This window comes from Lacerta agilis, chromosome 13 (genome assembly GCF_009819535.1).
Source record: "Lacerta agilis isolate rLacAgi1 chromosome 13, rLacAgi1.pri, whole genome shotgun sequence".
NCBI lineage: Eukaryota > Metazoa > Chordata > Lepidosauria > Squamata > Lacertidae > Lacerta > Lacerta agilis.
In genome coordinates this window covers 5,572,037-5,580,625 of record NC_046324.1, presented here as the reverse complement: position 1 = coordinate 5,580,625, position 8,589 = coordinate 5,572,037, and positions in this window count along the sequence as shown.

Here is an 8,589-nt window from a genome sequence, read left to right as displayed (position 1 = left end):
CTGCAATTATTCTATATCGTTTTAAGCTGTAGTGCAACTGTTGCATTCCCCCCCCCCCTGGGTATACAGCTAACATTCTCTCCCTGTGTGTGCATATACCAGCCAGGTAATACTCCATCCATCTGATTAATTGGTCTCAAGTCCACACACAAAACATTCGCATTTGAAGTGCCACAAGACAGTGTTTTTGTTTTAATTGGACTGAAAATGCCATCCCTAGAAATTGTCAAAAATGTGCTTGGTTTCCCACTTCTGGAGCTCCAGTGATGAGCTGCAAAGGAACTGGTTAATGGTTCAGCTTCCTGTTGGAAGAGAGCACATTGGAGACCTTGGGGTGTGTGGTGTAGTGGTTAGGGTGCCAGAGTAGGACCTGGTGGCCTGGGGCTCAAATCCCCACTCAACCATGAAGCTCAGTGGGTGACTACAACAGATTTGTTGTGGGGATTATTGTGTAGGTATGCCACCTTCAGCTCCTTGGAGAAAAGGTGAGATATTAAATAAATAAATGTGTGTATTTACAAGTATGCAGGTTGAGAAACGTGGATCAGACGTGCCCAGCATCCCACTGGAGCCCCCAAGGTAGTTGAAAAACCTGCTGCTGATTCTCCCCAAAATATTTTCTATGTAGCTTTCAAATGCAGTGCAATCTGCCTAGCTGATGCAAGAATATCCTGCTCGTTCAATAAAGTTCTCTTAGCCATCAGTGCTCACTTAGGAAATTTTAGATGATTGTCAACAAGTTCATTAAAGTATGCACAAAACATAGTGCATTGCCGAATTTGTTTGCAAGCAAGTAGGCAATGCCTGAGACTGTGATGAACTTATTTGGTTCCTGCTGAGTTTGCAACATTATAAGCCATTGCTGGGGATAGCATTGTGTTCTTTGTGGAACAATTTTGCTGTCTTGAATGAAAAGACATATGTGAATTAGCTTGGAAGGGTCTAAACCCATCAGGAGAAGAATATTGATCTACTAGAGACTCAGATGAGTTGCTAAGAAATGAGTGCTTGTTTTGCTTGATGGATGGGACAGTAGTCTGAGCAGCAAAGGGAGCATCACTGTCAAAAGAAACCTAGAAATAAGTCATTCACGATGGGCCCCTAACATATTTTTTATTGTGCGGTCTTGATTACTTGTGCCCATGATGCAATTTGGGTACTTTCAATACTCTTTGCACCTTTCTGTCCTTTAACTACCTGATAGAATCCCGTAATGTTTTATAACACAAATATTATGGGCAGAAGGCCAGGGCTTCATGCAGTATGATGAGCAGGAGGAGCCCAGGAAGGCTGGTTGAGCACATTTTGAAGTTGAAAAAATAATACCTGTTGCCACCTAAAGATTGACACCCCCCCATAAGACCATTAAGCCTAGCATCTAAATTGATCTAACTGTACCACTGATTGTCCAGATCACAGGTTTTGCTTGTGAGCACAGAGGGCTTCCTCATGTGACCTGGGGCAGTGGAGGTGATTTCGGAGCCTGGCTATGATGGTCAAACGCCTAGCATTGCCGCAAACTGGGAATTCCATCCAGTCCTGCCTCCTTGAGATTAGCAAGCCATTGTTTTATCAATTGGGGGAGTGCGGAATAAAAGATGCATGAGCCAGGAGACCTGCCATCTTCAAAAGGGCTTTTCTTGAACTTCAAGAATTAAGGACCTTACTTTTACAAGTCACTTAAATCAGTCTCTGCTTAAGACCCTAACTGTGAGAATAAAGCAGCGCTTCACATCTACTCAGGGGTGACTGTCTCGTAGCCGCCTTCTTCCCCCAAGCCCCAGGGGAAAGCTAAGAAAATGCAGATCTAATGGGTCAAGCTGGGCTGGTGGATTTGATCATACAGTTCAATTACATTTCTAACAATCTTTTCCACAGATAGCTTACAAAAATGACAAAGAACTGGAAATATAAGCAAAGATACATTAAATATAATTTTTCTATCAAACAAACAGAAGGCAACAACACTCAGACTTGCTGATTCTGTGTTATTCTTTATGTCTTGCTGTTTTGGCTGTTTGTTGAGTTGGTGTAATTAATTGCTTTTAATTATTATTGCTGTATTCTGTTTTATCATGTTGTGCACTGCCCTGTGCCTTGTGAGAGGCAATAAATAAATAATAACAATAGCAATAGCAACAGGGATAGCTTGTGCCAACGTCTGATAAAGAAGGAAAATTCAGAACAAAGGCCTGCTTCCAGGCCTCTGGCCATTTTCTGTTCATACACATTTGCTTATTTATGCTGTTTGCATGCCACCCCACAACTAAGTGCTCTGGGTGGCTTAGAATAAATGTACACAAATGAAAGCTGATGCACGATTCTTCCCAATGAGGTTTGTTATTAATTATAAACCTGACCTTCATCTATTGGGACTCGAGGACAATGTAGAGGTTTGAACATTTGTAGGTACTGAACACTATATACGTCTTGTGGAAATGCAAACAATTATGCAGTTTGCAAGTGATGGACACACACTTTTTATTGTATGAATAGGATTGCCACTTAGAAAAAGTGTCACAGGCAAGACTGCACACTTAGAAGGGACATGGGTCCCTTTGGACTTTGGAGACACACACCCCAGCTGCCCATGATCAGCCCCTACCTTTAAGCGGGTGTCAAGAGATTCTTCTGTCTCCATGCATAACTTTGACCTCCCTGTTGAGAGGGAGGTTGAGGTCAAGAAAACTCCGGTACCAGACCAGGCTGGCTCCCTGCCTGCTATAGAGCAGGCTATCTTCTTTCCTCTTGTAAGTGCCCCAACTTGGAGTGTGTAGGTCTCTTCTTGGGCTTCTCTTAAAGCTCTTTACTACTCACATGCATTGCTAAATTAACAAGAGCCTGCCTTAACTCACTGGACTAGCCTTGAGTAGCTCCTTGTCCCAATGCAGCTTGAATTGCCCTCCTGATTGCAGCCCATAGAAATAGGCGGCAGAGAAGCCTCTTCTCATCCCTGCCGTTTTATCATGCGCTCTGCTAACAGCCCATTTATCAGAATGATGAAGGGGGCTCTCTGGAGAGGACGTGGCTGAGGCAGTGCAAGCGTGAATGACAGTCCGTCTGCAGAAGATTGACGTTAATGAAACTTGGAATAAACAGGAAGATGAAGAGGGTGGAGAAGCCAGCCAGGGAGCTCAGCTCGCTCTGCAAGGGAGAAGGAGCTCACTGTGCCATCCTGGTTGGCTTTCAATTTGCAAATGCTGCCTGTCCTTTAGTTGCAAAATGGAAAGTGCCATGAAGGTGCCTCTGACTTGAAGTTGCCTGTGCTCTTTACACCTGGCCTAGATGTCTGGAACCTGGTGTGCATTTATGCCTATACCAGAATATGGGACAGGCAAGCAAGGAACGAGAAGAGGGAAATTTGTTGCCCTTGCTCCTCACCCATCTCAGATGCAGGTGGATTCCACTGTTATCATTTATTACACCTGTTCATCAACTTTACAAAGTCTCAAAGCAAATTTTACAAAAATTCTAGGATGGCCCAGTCAAATCTGGATGGTTGATGAGTATGAGTTGTCGGTTCAGCACATTCATTGCCACACCTGCTTTGGTTGTGGGCTCCAGGGAGCATCCACGAACTGGGATTGGAAAACTGAAGGAGGGCAAGTCTCTTCCCTGTATTTTCCACCCCCACTAGATTATCACAGCTTGACACCTGCCCTTTCACCAGCACCAACAGCAGCTGCTGTGGAACCTGGCCTTAATGAGCTGATTTATTACATGGTTGTAGGGGTGTGATCCAGGAAAACCACAGAAAAGTAAAAATGCAAAACTCCTGTGATATCCTGGGTTTCCAGGCTTGCAAGTAGATTCCCCACCACACCCCCAACATAAGTGCTAAACTCAGATTAGATTTCCAGAACAAAAAATTGATAGGTGAGGCAACAAGGGGAAGACAATAGAAAGCGTCTGAATGCAGCCTTAGTCTTTTTTATCCCTGTCTCCCCCCCCCTTCCAAGAAGCTGGGAGGCCTGTACTTGTATCTGTATGGAGGGGTGGAGTACAAAACAAGAAAACCAAGAAGAAGAAAGATTAACTTCCTCTACTTTTTGTTCAGAGCCCAGTAGAGGCACAGATCTCTCATTTTATAATTAACAGCAGCTGCAAACTATGGAGAGCCTATGGATGAGATAAAAGTAAATTAGGTTGCAGATATTTCTAACTGTTGGAACATGTTTTCCCTTCACCTTATGACTTAAGCTAGAGACAGATACCCCTACTGTCCTTTCCCAAATAGAAGCACTCTACCTTTTATTTATTGCACATACATCCCATATTTTTTTTCTCAAAGGAGCCCAAGATGGCACACACAGTTCTCTCCCTCTCTCCTCATTTAATTCCCACAACAAACCCGTGAGGAAGCTTAATCTGAGAAGCAGCGACTGGTCCAATGTAAACTAGTGAGCTGCATGGCCAAATGAGGATTTGAACCCCGGTCTCCCAGGTCCTAGGCCAGCACTCTACCCACTAAACCACACTAGCTTTTGCCAGCTGTTTGTCTGTTGAAATTACAGGTAAAGCTTTTTCTAACAAGATGTTGGCAAAAGCCGTACCTGCTCCCTTTCTGCTTAGCACACACCTGTCAATGGCCCCGAGCCTCTGCCAAGCTCAGAACGCAAAGCCCCATCTTCTTCCAGCTGCTTCAATGCAACAACCCGAGTTCACCAAGTAATCTACTGCAGACCAGGAAAGAAACATCAAGGTTGCAAATCTGCATTTTTGTCAGAAGATGGCAGTAGAGCTCAAAGGAACGGAACCTGGCTGATATGGGAGAGCTTTGGGAATTTTTCTGGAACTCCTCTGAGGGCAGGAGGGGTTAAGAAGCTTGTCTTCTGTTTATAGCTATCTTTCTTGACAACAAAGTACAGCTTTCCTACAGGCAGTGACAGGGAAATGGTATCATTGATTCTCTGTGTGTCCTTGTGGCTAGGATTCTATTTAGGATGCAAATTGCCAATGGCATTCCTAATGCAGAGCTATAGTTTAAAAAGAATACTGTAGCTGTTTTTAAATAATTCAGACAGAAAAGGCATTGAATAAAGTGTTAAATCTCCTTGAGAGCCAAAATTTCATGCATTGTTAATAGCAAGGCTCTTTCCAAAACTATTTTCAACTTTGCTAAATATACACACATAATTTTTACACTCTGGAACCACTAATGGAAACAGAATTTACTATTAGGTTAATCAAGTAGGTCTGCTTCTCCCATAACATCTGAATCAGGAGAGGCTATGAAAGCTCTGGATCACTGTCTGAATGCAGTGGTGGACTGGACAGGGGCCAATAAACTATAGACTTTAATCTTAGGATACAAGAGACTCAGAGTAGGAGGTTCCCATGTCCAGGAATCAGGCATGTTCTGGATGGAGTTGCAATCCTTCTGGAGTAAGTGCTTAGCTTGGTGGTATTGCTTGCTATGTCACTAGAAGCCTAGGCGTCTGGTTTGCAACCATTTCTGAGCAGAGATAGCCTGACCATTGTAGTCCATGCATTGACTGGATTGAGGTTGGATTACTGTAATGCACTCTATTGTGGGGCTGCCCTTGGGCCTGATTCAGAAGCTTCAGCTGCTGCAGAATGCAGTAGCCAGAATGCTGATGGGGGCACCTGTGTAATAACAGGCAGCACCGTTCAGTCGTTCAGTCGTGTCCGACTCTTCGTGACCCCATGGACCAGAGCACGCCAGGCACGCCTATCCTTCACTGCCTCTCGCAGTTTGGCCAAACTCATGTTAGTAGCTTCGAGAACACTGTCCAACCATCTCATCCTCTGTCGTCCCCTTCTCCTTGTGCCCTCCATCTTTCCCAACATCAGGGTCTTTTCCAGGGAGTCTTCTCTTCTCATGAGGTGGCCAAAGTACTGGAGCCTCAACTTCAGGATCTGTCCTTCTAGTGAGCACTCAGGGCCGATTTCCTTGAGAATGGATAAGTTTGATCTTCTTGCAGTCCATGGGACTCTCAAGAGTCTCCTCCAGCACCATAATTCAAAAGCATCAATTCTTCGGTGATCAGCCTTCTTTATGGTCCAGCTCTCACTTCCGTACATTACTACTGGGAAAACCATAGCTTTAACTATACGGACCTTTGTCGGCAAGGTGATGTCTTTGCTTTTTAAGATGCTGTCTAGGTTTGTCATTGCTTTTCTCCCAAGAAGCAGGCGTCTTCTAATTTCGTGACTGCTGTCACCATCTGCAGTGATCGTGGAACCCAAGAAAGTGAAATCTCTCACTGCCTCCATTTCTTCCCCTTCTATTTGCCAGGAGGTGATGGGACCAGTGGCCATGATCTTAGTTTTTTTGATGTTGAGCTTCAGACCATATTTTGCGCTTTCCTCTTTCACCCTCATTAAAAGGTTCTTCAATTCCTCCTCACTTTCTGCCATCAAGGTTGTATCATCAGCATATCTGAGGCAGCACTACTGTTAAGTAAATCATTTCACAAGTCAGCTAATTTCTAATTTTAACTTTCTAATGTTTTCATTGCATGGTTTGATGTGCACCATTCAATATGTTGTGAAGCACTGATGTTTTATGAATTAGAGGTATATAAGTATTTTTTTAAATTAAAAATAAATCACTGAAAAGTAGGCTGGAGGACACCAATGCTGCCCCATTGATTGTTGGAGTGGAAAGCAGGCTAGGTGGCCTGGAAAAAGCATGGAATGTTGGCTGCATTCTCCTATGGGGTAGAACTAGTGTTATGAACAAAGCACCATGCATGGCAAGCAGGCAGTATTGACAAAAACAAGTCTACCAACAGCCAGTAGAGAGCCCAACCTTATGGTGCAAAGTGGTGTAGTGCTGCATAAGTAGGGCTGGGGGAAGAATGTTTTAGGATTGGCGAGTTGCAACTAGTGAGCTGCAGCAACACTACCAACATTCAAAATAGTGTGCAAAATTAAAAAGTTTTCCTAAATGCGTATTTAGACTAAAGACAGGTCCCTGATCTGAGAAAGTTGAGGAGCACTGCTATACAGCATGTACATCCAGCCTTTGACACATCTGGCTACTCATGGAGAAATATGAACTGTACTCTTTATTATTCTACATGAATGGAAATGGAATTGAGGCAGGGGCTGATATTTGAAATGATGACGACAGAACTGGCAGTAAGCATTTGAAGGCAGGTGCCAGTCTGAGCTATGAACAAGCAATCATGTTAAGAATGTAGAACATCAAATCCTCCATTTAGGGCCTTCAGGAAACCCTGATGATTTGATTTAAAAACAACCCAATGTTCTTGCCATTGCAGTAATTCACTTCAAAAAAACTGCAGGCACGGTAGTTAAAAAACCCAGGTCTACAATTCTTACTCGGCCACCGAGCAGACAATATGACTTTAGATACGTTTTCTTTCCCTGCATCACAAAGCTAACTCTGGGAGCACTTGGAAGGTCTGGTTGGCGTATGTCTGTCTCGGGAGACAATGGAGGAGCATGCTTTGCAGCTGAAATCAAACTGTTGGAAGGTTGCAGAGCTTGCTGTGGCTGTAGAGACTGATACGGGAGACACATGTTTTGTTGCAGCTGGGGCAGATGGAAGCGTCTGGTTGTGCTGCTGCACATGCACCATGGCGTTTCTTCTCTCTGCGCTCCTCCCAGCGGTCATTTGTCCTTTGGTCACTGCTATGGATGCTCAACTCGACACAGCAGTAGTCTGCAAGAGATTCCCACACAGTGGGGTTGATGTTGGCAGACTTCATGTCATGTTTGCAGACACACAAACACAACAAATTCACAAAAGCTGGTAGGGCTGGGTAAAACGAGCACGTGTTCCAGTGTGGGTCAAAATCAGATGTTTGGTCATTGGGTCTGTGAAGATGGATCTAAAGTGGTGCTCCCAGATATTGTGCTGAGACACAATGATTTGGAGCTCAGGATCAAGAGCATAAACCTCTTGAAAGCAGCTGCTAGGTGGTTCATTTGGATCCACCCCAATTTTGTGATTGCACTTTGTTTTAAAGCAGTTTGTAATGTTGTATTCTAAATTATTTTAACATACTATTACTAATTATTTACTGGAGTAACAACCCCCGAATGTGGATGCTAGAATTAGCCCTAATGGAAGAGGCACTTGCAAAGCAAAGCATTAAACACTCTCCCAAAACCCAGAGGAAAGATCTGTAATCCAGATTCAACTATAATTAGTTTTCTTCTCGTTGTATTTTAATTATTTTATATTGAAAACTACATTGAAAGACAGCCATGGGCAAGTAAGCTGGCTGTAAATTTTTGAACACTACAATATTTCTGGGCATATGAGAATTGCCATCTGTAGCCACTGGGGTTTCAGGGGAAAGAGTCTGTTTTAATTCTAGGAAATCAAGATAATGACACAAGTTCTTCCTGATTTGTGAGGCTATTTTTAGATGAAAATGAGGCTGGTGTGCTCTGAGCCTTTTCAGATTTGCATGAAGCTTCTCATGATCTCTCCACTGAAATTTGGGCATATGCTATGCCTGTGTGAGGTGCCACCACTGGCACTTGTCAGAAGAATTAAATCTAAAACATGTTTACAGCTCTGCTCTAGTCATCAGGTTCCCTTGAGCTTCATGGCTAGATGGAGTTCTCCTTCCTCTCTTACTCTGTGAA